We start from the raw sequence: 14078 nt of genomic DNA, 5'->3' as shown, positions 1-14078 counted from the left end.
TGAAAACGAAAGAGATTGGGAGAGCCGCGAAACGAAAATAAAGAACCCTAGTGCCAAATAAAAAATCTATCTGGATCGGTTAATTTGAAAAAAACCGATACTAAAAATAATCAGGATCAGTTATTTTGAGAAGTCCGATTCTAATACTATCAGGATCGGTTCTTTCGAAATAACCGATCCTGATACTATTAGGATCAGTTATTATAAAGAACCGATCCTAATTAATTAACTATTAGGATCAGTTGTTTGTTAGAACCGATCCAGATACTATCAGGATCGGTTTTTACAAACAACCAATCCTAATTAATGAACTATTAGGATCGGTTGTCTATAAAAACCGATCTTGATAGTATCTGGATCGGTTCTAACAAACAACTGATCCTAATAGTTTATAAATTAGGATCGGTTGACCATAAAACCCGATCTGAATAGTTTTTAGGATCGGTTTTTTTAAAAAAACCGATCCAGATAGTTATTAGGATCAGTTGTTTCATATAGCCGATCCAAATAGGCCGATCCTGATTCTAGTTTTTCCACTAGTCGACATCTCTTGCGTTTTTCGACCGATGTCAATGGTGCTTAACAACATATATTTTGTTTGAGTTGCATTTGACAAGTCTTAGATAACTTAGCTTTGTCATCTGTTTCGATGACTCAACCGATGGCAAATATCACTTACACTACAATACTTTGCAAATTAAAGTGGGTGTTTTAATTTACGCTCATATCTCAAGTTTCAAAGTTCAAATAGTCAATCCAAACCATTCAAGTTGATATCTATATTAAATTTTGCTTGGAGACCAAATTTTATATTTTTTGGAAATTATTTACTATTTTTTTAGAAATTTTGAAAATCATTGTTTTTTATGGTCCAGAATTTTCTGAAAAACATTGATTTTGAAAAATTCTCCACAAATAGTAAAAAATTTCCAAAAAAATATAAAATTTGGTATCCAAGCACATTTTAATATGAAGAACATGTTGAGAAATTCGGATTGACTATTTGAACTTTGAAATTAGACATATGAGCGCAAATTAAAACACAAACTTTAATTTGCAAAGCATGGTAGCCTTACTCTATATGTGTATATATGTGTGTGTGTGTGTGTGTGTGTTTGTATATATATACATCTACATATATATGTGTGTGGACGTTAGCTAAGATCAAAGTGGTAGTTCCTGAGCTTTGGTACTACCAATTCATTTTTCAATTTTCAAATTTCAAAACGTCGATTCGAACCGTTCAAGTCAATCTCTATATTAAAATATGCTTAGAGACCAAATTTTACATTTTTCTAAATTTTTTTACTATTTATTAAGCTACTTTGAAAATCACTGATCCAACGGTGGCTTAACAAAACAGTAAAATCAGAAGCCACTGTTGGATCAACGATTTTCAAAGTGGCTTAATAAATAGTAAAAAAATTCAGAAAAATGTAAAATTTGGTCTTCAGGCATATTTTAATATAGAGATCAACTTGAATGGTTCGATCGACGTTTTGAACTTTGAAAAATAAAAAACGAATTGGTAGCACCAAAGCTTAGGAACTACTACTTTGATCTTAGTCAACCTCTATGTGTGTGTGTGTATATATATATATATCTACATATATGTGTGTGTGTGTGTATATATAGTGGCGTAGCCAGAATTTGAGCCAGAGGTGGGCAGAATAATTCAACAATAGATACAAAATTTTCAACAAATTCAACGATTTATACAATGATCCGATAAGTCCAACAATTCACCAATAAATATGAAAATTTTAAAAAAATTCAACAATTCAAGAATTCATCTATTGATCTAATAACTTCAATAATCCAACAATAAGTACGAAATTTTCAAGCCAATGACTATATCTCTTTGGGGAAAATCATGGTTATTAGGTTGACATGGGCCTTTTACTAGATAAAATTGACGAATTCTGTCATGCTCATTTGGATTATATTCAGATATAGGTGGCCTTAGGGCAGGATCAAAGGGAGGTTCTTGTTCAACAATATCGACCTCATGTGATTCTTGTGAAGTTGAATCAATTGGAGATTTAGATGTCCTCTTATAGTACTTGTCCATCTTTGATACTCTAATAGACAGAAATTTAGGGTTCAACTCAATTTTACAAAATCAACCTAAAGGGGGTATAAACAGAAATTTAGGGTATAAATTATGCAATTTGAGTAGAATGAAACAGAAATTTGAGTATAAACAGAAATTTCTAAAATTTATGTATGGTAGCCTTACTCCATATATATACATTTTACTGTTACCGTTGGATCAGCAATTTTCAAAGTGGCTTAATAAATAGTAAAAAAAATTCAAAAAATGTAAAATTTGGTCTCCAAGCACATATTAATATGGAGCACAAGATGAACGGTTTGGATCGGTTATTTGGGCTTTGAATCCAGTGATTTATAGTCCAATGCACAAAAATGCCTATGCATTGCAATGTATGGTAGCCTTACTCTATATATATATATATATATATAGTACGGCTAACGCGCTTCCTCTAGCATATGGGCCGAAATGCTTCCGGTGGAAATTTGAAATTTCAAAATCCAAAAAGTCGATCTGAACCGTTCATCTTCTTCTCCATATTAATATCTGCTTGGAGACCAAATTTTACATTTTTCTGAAAATTTTTACTATTTATTAAGCTATTTTGAAAATCGCTGATCCAACGGTAGCTTCTGATTTTTACTGTTTGGTAAGCCACCGTTGGATCAGCAATTTTCAAAGTGGCTTAATAAATAGTAAAAAATTTCAGAAAAATGTAAAATTTGGTCTCCAAGCAGATATTAATATGGAGAAGAAGATGAACGGTTCAGATCGACTTTTTGGATTTTGAAATTTCAAATTTCCACCGGAAGCATTTCGGCCCATATGCTAGAGGAAGCGCGTTAGCCGTACTATATATATATATATATATATATATATATAGAGAGAGAGAGAGAGAGAGAGAGAGAGAGAGCGAGAGGAGGGTTCTAATGCCTCATCTTTTTTATACCTCATCATACCTCATATTTTATATCTTCGTTTTCAAAGTTCAAATTATCGATCTGAACCGTTCAACATATTTTATATTTTTTTTGAAATTTTTTTACTATTTTTTAAGATAGGTACAAAATCCAAAAAGTCGATCCGAACCGTTAGATGTGATCTCTATATTGAAATGTGCTTGGAGACCAAATTTTACATTTTTTTTAAAAATTTACTATTTATTAAGCCACTTTGAAAATCGCTGATCCAACGGTGGCTTAACAAAAAAGTAAAATCAGAAGCCACCGTTGGATTAGCAATTTTCAAAGTGGCTTAATAAATAGTAAAAAAAATTCAAAAAAATATAATTTGGTCTCCGAGCACATTTCAATATAGAAATCACATATAACGGTTTAGATCGACTTTTTAGATTTTGAAAACAAAAAAAATGACTTATAAGCATATACCCTCATATGCTTATATAAGTAGAGTAACCAACTTATATATATATATATATATATATAGAGAGAGAGAGAGAGATGAGCTACGGTAAGTTGCGAAGTAAAGCGACTATTTTACTTCACACTCATATTTTGTGATTTTAAAGTTTAAAACGTCGATCCGAACCGTTCATCTTGTTCTCCATATTGAAATGTGCTTGGAGACCAAATTTTATATTTTTTTGGAATTTTTTTACTATTTATTAAGCCACTTTGAAAACCACCGATCCAATGATCCAGAAATTTTTACTGTTTTTACTGTTCATCCGGATTTTCAGATTTTCAAAGTGGCTTAATAAATAGTAAACAAATTCCAAAAAATGTAAAATTTGGTCTCCAAGCACATTTCAATATGGAGATACATCTGACGGTTCGGATTGACATTTTGAACTTTGAAAATGAAGATATTGCATGAAGTAGAAACACATTTTATTTCGCAACTCACCATAGTCCATCTCTTTATATGTATATATATATGACGAGGGATCAAGTTACAACAATTTTTGAGTTACAACAAGTTACCACAACCATTTTCTATATTTTATAAGTCCAAATCGTCGATCCAAACCGTTAGATGTGATCTCTACAATAAAATATGCTTGGAGACCAAATTTTACATTTTTTGGAATTTTTTACTATTTATTAAGATGGGTACAAAAACTAGTCAAATTCAGACCATTCAATTTTGTACCCATCTTAATAAATAGTAAAAAAATACAAAAAAAATGTAAAATTTGGTCTCCAAGCACATTTTATTGTAGAGATCACATCTAACGGTTTGGATCGACGATTTGGACTTTGAAAATGTAGAAAATGGTTGTGATAACTTGTTTTAACTTGATCCCTCCTCTCTCTCTCTCTATATATATATAGAGGAGGGTTCAAATGCCTCCATGTTTTTGTGCCTCCATCATGCCTCCATCTTTCTCCATTATTTTCAAAGTTCAAACAGTCAATCCGAACCGCTCAACCTAACCTCCATACTAAAATATGTTTGGAGACCAAATTTTATATTTTTAGGAATTTTTTTACTATTTTTTTAGATAGCTACAAAAATACTGTTTTTAGATGGTTCAGATTTACTGATTTTGTACCTATCTAAAAAAATAGTAAAAAAATTCCTAAAAATATAAAATTTGGTCTCCAAATATATTTTAGTATGGAGGTTAGGTTGAGCGGTTCGGATCGACTGTTTGAACTTTGAAAATGATAGAGAGAGATGGAGGCATGATGGAGGCACAAAAACATGGAGGCATTTGAACCCTCCTCATATATATATATATATATATATATATGAGTATATATATATATGAGTATATATATATATATATATATGAGTTAGGCTGGGGTGCTATGGATAGCATAGTGGCCTCTATGCTACGGCTCAATATTCGAGTTTCCAAAATCCAAACGGTCAATCCGAACCGTTCATCTTATTCTCCATATTAATATCTGCTTGGAGACCAAATTTTATAATTTTCTGAATTTTTTTACTATTTATTAAGCCACTTTGAAAATCGCTAATCCAACGGTTTTACTGTTTTGTGCAGCCACCGTTGGATCAACAATTTTGTAAAATACTTAATAAATAGTAAAAAAATTCAGAAAAATGTAAAATTTGGTCTCCAAGCAGATATTAATATGGAGAATAAGATGAACGGTTCGGATCGACCGTTTGGATTTTGAAAACTCGAATATTGAGCCGTAGCATAGAGGCCACTATGCTATCCATAGCACCCCAGCCTAACTCTATATATATATATATATATATATAGAGAGAGAGAGATGAGTTATGGTACATTGCAATGCATAAATATTTTTGTGCATTGGATCATAAATCACCGGATTCAAAGTCCAAATGACCGATCCAAACCGTTCATCTTATTCTCCATATTAATATGTGCTTGGAGACCAAATTTTACATTTTTTGGAATTTTTTTACTATTTATTAAGCCACTTTAAAAATCGTTGATCCAACGATGCCTTTTGATTTTACTGTTACTGTTGGATCAGCGATTTTCAAAGTGGCTTAATAAATAGTAAAAAAATTCCAAAAAAATGTAAATTTTGGTCTCCAAGCACATATTAATATGGAGAACAAGATGAACGGTTTGGATTGGTCATTTGGACTTTGAATCGGTGATTTATGGTCGAATGCACAAAAATGCCTATGCATTGCAATGTACCATATCCCATCTATATATACATATATCTCTCATCTCTCATCTCTCATCTATATTATGCACCTTAAATTGAATTAGATGACAGAAAATCGTGTGGCTGGGATTTATTGATCTAAATTCGGATTGAATCTGAACCCTACAGTCAAAAAATCTTCCTTCCTTTGATTAAATGCATTCTTTATACGTGTAGAAGTTTAAATTTAGTTTAAATTAGATCCGATACATGTACAGCCACACATCTTGTTACAAATATTTTTGTTCTGCACCGTTGGATCTGAATCAAGCAATTTTTTTTCGCTGGGACGCTTGTTGCCTGTCTTCCTCTCCCAGTTCCCCTCCCCGATCCCCTCTTTCCAAAGAAAAATAATGAGAAAAAAAAACCTAATCACCTCAGCCATCTCCGCCACCTCTCTCGCTCTCTCACCTGACCCGTGCCGAGAATGAGAAAAAGAAATCCGAAAACTACTTGGCAGAGAGGAGAGACTTCTCTCTTCCCCATTCCCAATTCCGAAATCACCTTTCCAAGATCAATTATTTAGAAAAGGTCAAAACAAATTAGGGTTTAGATGAAGGCGCGATGCTCCTACAGGCCCAACCTACCAATGGCCGCGGCCGCGGCCGAAGATTGAGGCGATGGCTCTGGACAGTAGACTGCTCGTGTGGCGTGAACTTCGATGACGGTGACGAGATGGTGAGTTGTGACTTCGATTTTGTTTTTCATTTTTTTCAAGTTCTTTTTTGTTCTCAGCATAAAGAAACGCTAGCTATTGGACTGTTGACACGGAGAAGATTAAGGCTAACGAGGAGGTACGCATGACACTTTTGCTGAGAACTGGTACGAGATCATTCAAAAATGAAACAACAGTAGTGAGGATTTTTTTAGGAGATTAATTTCTTCCCCTGAGAAGTAGATACTAATTTCATAACATCTTGAGTCAGAATTCTTCCCTTGAGAAGTAGATATCCAGTAGGAGTGCTGTTAACTGGTTAGATAAGACCTTGGAGATTAACTTCGGGATTATATTAATGACGCTAATTGGTCGTCCCTCTATCTCTCTTTTGTATTTTTTTCTTTAAATTATTACAGCAATTTCTGTGTTATTTCTTTCAAGTTACCATTTTTTTATGTGCAGCCAGTTTTTTTTTCTCTCTTTTTGTGTTTTCCTTGGTTGATGCTGTTGGATACAGTGGGTGATAACTATGTGGTGCATTGAAAGTTAAATGCACAAAGTGTATTTGCATCAAGCTCATGTAATATAGTTCATTACTTTCCTTATTTTTATTTTGCCAGCCTTATTCATTTATTTCCCTCTCTCTATTTATTTTGTGTACTTTCATGAAGGACCAGAACATGCGGCTGAGTATATGGTGGAGATAATTGAGGCATTTGAGTTTGCTATCAAGGTCAGGATCAGATTTTCATTGTGAGACTTCTCCTTTTTCTTTTTATTTCCACTTCCATTAGCCTAGAAAGAAGGATTTGGAGAATTGTATATATGGCAGTGGCATAGAAAGAAGAATTTGGAGGCACGTTGTAAAAATTATGCAAAATTTGAATTTATGTGGCAAGAAGTTAATTATATACCTTGGCTCAAACTAATTCAATTACCAATTTCCCCTTTTATATATCTGATATATTTTATTGCCTCTCATGACAAGCATGGTTCTTAGATCAGTATGGGGGTACTTCATGGCAAGAAGAAACCATATCCTGGTGCTCATCAATGTATGTATGTTCATTTATTTTATTATGATTTTCTTTTTAGGTAATTTCTGAAATACCCTACATAAACAGCAATAACATCTTTTATCCAAAGAGAAGTTCTGATATAGACTGATAAAGGGGTAAATTTTCTAAAAAGGTTAAGAAGGGCTAACTTGACATTTAGATTTTTACTTTTTAGTAAAAGCATACAATGTAGTATCTTATAATTTGTTAATTTAGATAGTTATGTTTTTTTTCAATATTTTCTGAATTTTGCGCCAAACAATCTTGTGATAATTTGCTTGCTAATATTGCCTTGGTAGTAGATTAGCAGTCTAGCAGCAACATGGACAAAAATGGTAATTATAAGCAATTCATCAAAAAGAGTAGTTCTTACCGATGATAAGCTTAAATTTCTTAGGTTCGACATGTTTCTCTTCCTTGGGGCTATTACCAGTGGAGAACTAACCATGAATTTCTTTTGAGGCATTATATTTTATTTCATATAGTTTAGTAAGAAAATTTACCTTTTGTTAGATCTAGCTCTTAATGTATAATTATAATAATAAAAATAAATTAGGAGAGATGATCCTGGTTTGCTGCTCTAGGAAGAAGATGCATCCACATGAGTACATGACATGGAATGATCGAGGAGCAATCTCTCGAGGTAGTCTAATTTTGTTGTATTCTATATTAAATTTCTATTTTAGCTTAACGTTTTTAATAATGTGAATTATTGCAAATGCTTTTATGTGTAAATTATATATAGGGATTAGGTTTAGATGTGGTGAGTAGAGTGGATATTGTTGAGTTTATACTGGCACATGGCACTGAAGCACTAAGTTTACCATCTGGCAGTTCAAAACCTATGGATTTGGTGGGTCTTAAGCAGATTTAAGAGCTGTGCAAAGAGAACGAAACCGATACCTATGGTGGGTGCTAATCCAGATTATGTCACAGTTGAGCACGTAACTTGCGTCTGATGCCTGGTACTTTACTATAATTCTATTATTTCTTTTGGCTATTCAATATAAAATAGTATAATACCAACCCGAGTGAGGCGCTACGACACTATGCATAGCACACAATTGTCCGTACTATTGCTCCATATATATGTTTTCAGATTTCAAACGGTCGATCGAATCCGCTCAACATGATCTCCATATGAAAATGTACCTAGTGATTAAATTTTATATTTTTTAGAATTTTTATACTTCTATTTTTAGATAGGTAGAAAATCACTAAATTTTAATGGTCAAGAATCTTGAGTCCGAATCCTTTGAGGTTACAGAATATTTGAGTTTTAATCTGGATTGTCCGATCAGAATGCGGGTCAATCCGGCTTGAGGTGGAATGCACGTGCCCTTTTAATATTCATGCCAAAGCAGATCGGACGGTCTGAATCTAAACTCAAAATTTCTATTACCTCAGGGATATGAGTTTGAAAATCTTTAGATCAAGTGATTTCCTAGCTATCTAAGAAAATAGTAAAAAAAAAATATGAAAAATGTAAAATTTGGTCTTCAAGTTCATTTTCATATAGAGGTCATGTTGAGCGGTTCGGATCGACTGTTTGGACTTTGAAAACGGAGATAGTACAGGCTTTGTCGTGACTGTATTGACAAATCCATGCGTTTAGGATATTCAATATTATTTAGCAAAGTGTATATCCTATAAGGATAAAATGGTCAACGTGAAGACATACAAGTTTACTCTGGTACAAATGCAATACCAAGCTGGTATATACCCAAATACAAACAAAATATGTAAATAATAAATCATCATTTTTTGGTACTGGCATGTGGTACCTTAATTATTTTTTTCTTGGTACTTAGGGGATGAGTTTCTTTGTTTTGAGTTGTAATAGCTGGTAAAATGGCTATATCACTACTAATTTATAATCCTTTTTTACCAAAAAAAAATGTGTTTCGAGTATACAATATTATTTAGCAAAGGGTATGTTAAGGGTAAAATGATCAATGTGAAGACATATAAGTATACTCTGGTTCAAATACAAACTATTATATACACAAATAGAAAAAAAATATGAAAATTATAAATCAGCCATGTTAAACTTAGTCTGATAAAATAGATAAGATTAGAAGGAAATTTTTATGGCATTGGGGTAATTCTACTAGGAAAAAATATTCTTTGGTTACATGGACTGCAGTATGTAAGAGTAAAGACCAAGGTGGTCTTGGTATCTTAGATTCGAAAATTACGAATAAGGCTCTTCTAGTTAAGTGATGGATAAGATTCCATGACAATTCCATTACTGGTATATGGAAAGATATTCTTCACTGTAAATATGGTTTTAGAACTACCCCTTTTGTATGTTCTCCTTTTTGGAGATCTATTCTCAAAGATCATGCGGTAATTAATTTAGGCCTTAATAAAGAAATAGGTAATGGTAGAACAACTGCGTTTTGGTTAGACAGATGGTTTACTGAGCATGCTTTGCAACATTTATATCCCAATTTGTTTTCAATTGTTTATAATAGGTTTATTTCTGTGGCAGATGTTTTTGCTAACTCCTTACAATTGTCTTTCAAGAGATAACTTACGGGTATTTACTTAATAGAATGGAATGCTTTGCAATTTCTTTTTCAACATTTTACTTTATCTGATCAGCTAGAGGATAAGCTTATATGGTGTTGGTCTAAGGACGATAATTTTACTGTTCATTCTTTTTACAAGTGGTTGAAATATGGGGGAATACCAAATAAAGAGTATTCAACCATTTGGAAATCTCATATGCCTTTGAAAATAATTTTTTTTTATAGTTGGTTAGAAGGGACAAAATACTTACCAAACTCAATTTAGCCGCTAAAGGGTGGCAAGGGGATACTACGTATGTTTTTTGTGATCAACCAGAGAGCACTGATCATTTGTTCACTCAATGCTCTTTTATTAGATTAATTTGGATCTGGATTGCAAATCATAATAATTTTGTTTATAATTGTCATACTTTAGATGAATTATGGATGATTGATGCTTCTATCCCTTTAAAAGATAGACTATTAGTTGAATTATTGAGAGGGGTTGTTTTATGGATCATTTGGTAGGAACGAAATAGATTATGCTTTAATGATAGTTCTCCATGTTCTATTAGGGTTATTGGTACTAAGATTATTTCTCTTACTCAATTTTGGTGTAAATCTAGAGGGGACAATTCTTTCTTTAAATTAAATCTCATAGTCTTTTGATGTTAAGGATCTCCCAGATCTCATTCTGTTGGAGGAAGAAAGACGTCCCGATACGACCCAAGTGATGGACCTTTTGTTGTCCCTGTCCCAGGAAACACCAGTGGGAGATATGCAGGGTTTTGGTAATGACAATCCTCCATCTCCAATGTTTGGAGAAGAGGAGGATGATGAAGACCTTTTAGATATGTAGTACTTGGTTTTTTGTGTGCATGTTATGTTGTTTAAATATTTTCTTAGATTGTTGCCTTATGTTTTATGCATGTTATTATGTTTTTGCTACTTTCTCATGTTGCTACTTTTGTTTTGATCTGTTGTAAAGACTTGCCACATTTGATTTTGGTACCAATTTTAGGTACCAGATCGATTGTGCTAAGGAATCTGATTTCAATGAAATCGATGATATATACCATTATTTTTCAAAAAAAAAAAACTTAGTCTGATAAACTTAGATCTCTGAGCGGTATGTTTTTACTTTATGTGTGTCAATTTGCAAGTTATTTTCAATATTTTTCAAGGAGAACACTTACCATTTTTTATGGTCTATAGGATTATGTGTGTCCATTTTACAATTATTTTCAAAAAAATTTAAGAATAACACTTAGGATTTTAGGTTAAAGAACATAACTGAGTACGAAGGTGGTATTGCCAACCTCATAAAGCACTTGAGCTAAGCTACAGGTTCATCTTTCTCAATACACATTTTATTTTATTTTTTATCTTCTCTTTTTTATTCTTTTATATGTATTCATAACTTAGGGATGTTATTTTATATAGGAGAAAACCAGATCACATGATCATTTTCAGGTACGTTGCCAATTAAAAAAAATGGCCTATTAGTTGTTCATTTCTTATAAGCTGTAATGGATTTTGGTTTGATGTTTAAACTGTATTGTTTTTCTAATATGCAGCATTCAACCGTACTAAAGCAATTGGAGACAAGACAAGAATTGAAGAGGAACTCTTAAAAGCACTATATATAATAAATGATATTACTCGAAGAAAAATTTCAAATTGAAATCTTAAATGATTTCTTAATACAGGCAAAAGCCTCTCAGTCACTTCCATCCATTTCTCTTTGGGTATGATTTGCATTTTTTGTTCTGATGTTAGATTGTGCATATATTAGGATTTCAAAGTAGTTACTAAAAAGTTATTTTATTCATTCTTAGTTCTTAAAAATTCATGTTGTTTATTCTAGTTGCTTCTCAAAAATTATTTTATTCATTTCATATCCCGTTGCCGTACTTAAAAGGAAAGGGTGCTCAACCCCATGGTTTTTTTTTTTTTGCCATTTTTAATGGATATTTTTTCTTGTTTTGTTTATTCATGTGATTTGTGACACAGATGTAAATCAATATTTGGAGTGGAATGAGAAAAGAAAGAAATTGGTGACTTAGCAAAGGCAATGGCATGTTGTCCACTGCAAACTAACGCAACAACAAGGCTATCTTGAAGGTGTTGAGAACAAAGATATCAGTGTGTTGCTTCTACATGGACAACAAATTTTGGAATTATGAGGGGTTTACATACCTGCTGTTTAAGGATTACAATAGCCTTTAAATGAATTTTAGCGGATCTTTTATATTTAGAATCAAATATGTATATTCAAAATGGATGCAAGTCTATGGTCATTTGAATGAAAAAAAAAATCTTATGAATGTTTACAAGGTCTGTCATGATTTATATGTAATGACAATTATCGATTTATGAGATTATAATTACTTGACATTAATTATTGGAGTAGAACTAGGGTGCTCTTAAGCTCACCAAAGTTTTGGTGAGCTTAACTCTAAAATTTATCAAATCGATTTCAAATGACGAATTCGAACAGTTAAAATCCACCTACCTTACGTGTGATGCGTCTACATGTGAAATTTTTAAACATTCGAATTAATTTAGTATAAAGTCAAGCGGTCAAAATTAGAAGGTTAATAAATTAATTTTAGTGCATTCATTTTTTGAATGTTTTTTACCGCTTGACTTTATACTAAATTAATTCGAATGTTTAAAAATTTCACATGTAGATGCATCACACGTAAGGTAGGTGGGTTTCAACAGTTCGGATTCGCCATTTGAAATCGATTTGATGAGTTTTAGAGTTAAGCTCACCAAAACTTTGGTAAGCTTAAGAGCACCCTAGTTCTACTCTAATTATTGTGATTTAATAATATCAGTTCCCACTGCATCGCGTGGGCACTTGACTAGTATATATATATATATATATAGCAAGGTTCTAAATAGCGTTTATCGCGTCATAACGGGAAGCCTAAAAAAAAGCTATAGCGAATAGTATCACTATAGCGAAAGCTATGCTACATAACGTTTTTTTTTATAAAAATTATATCATATATTTGTACTAAATATTAACATTATCTAAGTCTCATAAACAATAAATAAAATCAAATTGATTAATAAATTATAATATTCATATTGAACTAATACAAAGTCCAAATTGTGACCCAAAATATTCATAGTACTACTAATATCATAAACTATCGATCTTTTTCTATTCAAAATATAGTCAGCATCATGACATAATCTATCTTTTTTCTATTTAAATTTCAAAATAACCTAGACATCATGGCATAATTAACTATCTTAATCTATTCAAAATATTCAAACTACCATATAGTAAGTATCATTTTGTTACTTCAAGAAATATCTTAATATATTCAATCTGAGCCTTTATTTAAAGCTCATATAAATTGAAAAGAAAAAAAAACAGCTCACGTTGCATAGCGCGTTGTAGCTTCCTTATTTGATTTCGTTTGATGGATCTCTTATTTAATAATTAATAGTTTAATATAAAACTTAGTATGTCAATTGCAAAAAAAAAATCATGGTTAAAATCCAATCTGAGCCTTTAGTGGACCACTATTACCGCTATAGCGCCTGTAGCTCAAATAGCGTGTTTTGATGTCATAGCTTAGCGTTTAGTCTCCAAAAATGTTATAGCGCACTATCTAGAACACTGATATATAGTAAGGCTACAATGCTTTGCAAATTAAAGTAGGCATTTTAATTTGCACTCATATCTCTAGTTTTAAAGTTCAAATAGTCAATCCAAACTTCTCAACATGTTTTTCATATTGAAATGTACTTGGAGTCTAATTTTTATTTTTTTGAAAATTTTTTACTATTTTTTTAGAATTATTCAAAATCAGTGTTTTTCTTAAATAAAATAAAAATAAAAATAATTTGAAAAACACTGATTTTGAAAAATTCGAAAAAAATAGTAAAAAATCTCCAAAAAAATGTAAAAATTGGTCTCCAAGCACATTTCAATATGACAAACATGTTGAAAAGTTCGGATTGACTATTTGAACTTTAAAACTAGAGATATGAACGCAAACTAAAACACCTACTTTAATTTGCAAAGCATGGTAGCTTTACTATATATATATATAGAGAGAGAGAGAGAGTTGGGCTACGGTACTTTGCGAAGTAAAGCGAGTGTACATTTTACTTCACGTCTATATCTTCAATTTCAAAGTTTAAAACGTCGGTCCG

At 31.9% G+C, this 14078-nt stretch overlaps 1 long non-coding RNA gene across 2 annotated transcripts; it reads left to right on the top strand.

Moving 5' to 3' along the window:
- Nucleotides 1-6354: 6354 nt before the first annotated feature.
- LOC144545328 (uncharacterized) lies at nt 6355-12250 on the top strand. Of its 2 annotated transcripts, XR_013508473.1 has the most exons (7): nt 6355-6908; nt 7006-7081; nt 7317-7391; nt 7694-8029; nt 8132-11372; nt 11477-11647; nt 11913-12245. It is a non-coding gene; the product is annotated as an uncharacterized LOC144545328 (long non-coding RNA). The 2 variants fall into 2 exon arrangements; XR_013508472.1 differs by lacking the exons at nt 6355-6908; nt 7006-7081; nt 11477-11647 and having other exon boundaries at nt 7095-7391; nt 8132-8351; nt 11913-12250.
- Nucleotides 12251-14078: the final 1828 nt, after the last annotated feature.

This window comes from Carex rostrata, chromosome 27, assembly GCF_964058835.1.
Source record: "Carex rostrata chromosome 27, lpCarRost1.2, whole genome shotgun sequence".
NCBI classification, from domain to species: Eukaryota; Viridiplantae; Streptophyta; class Magnoliopsida; order Poales; family Cyperaceae; genus Carex; species Carex rostrata.
Note: the sequence above shows the minus strand (reverse complement) of the source record. Positions and strands in the feature narration are given on the sequence as shown.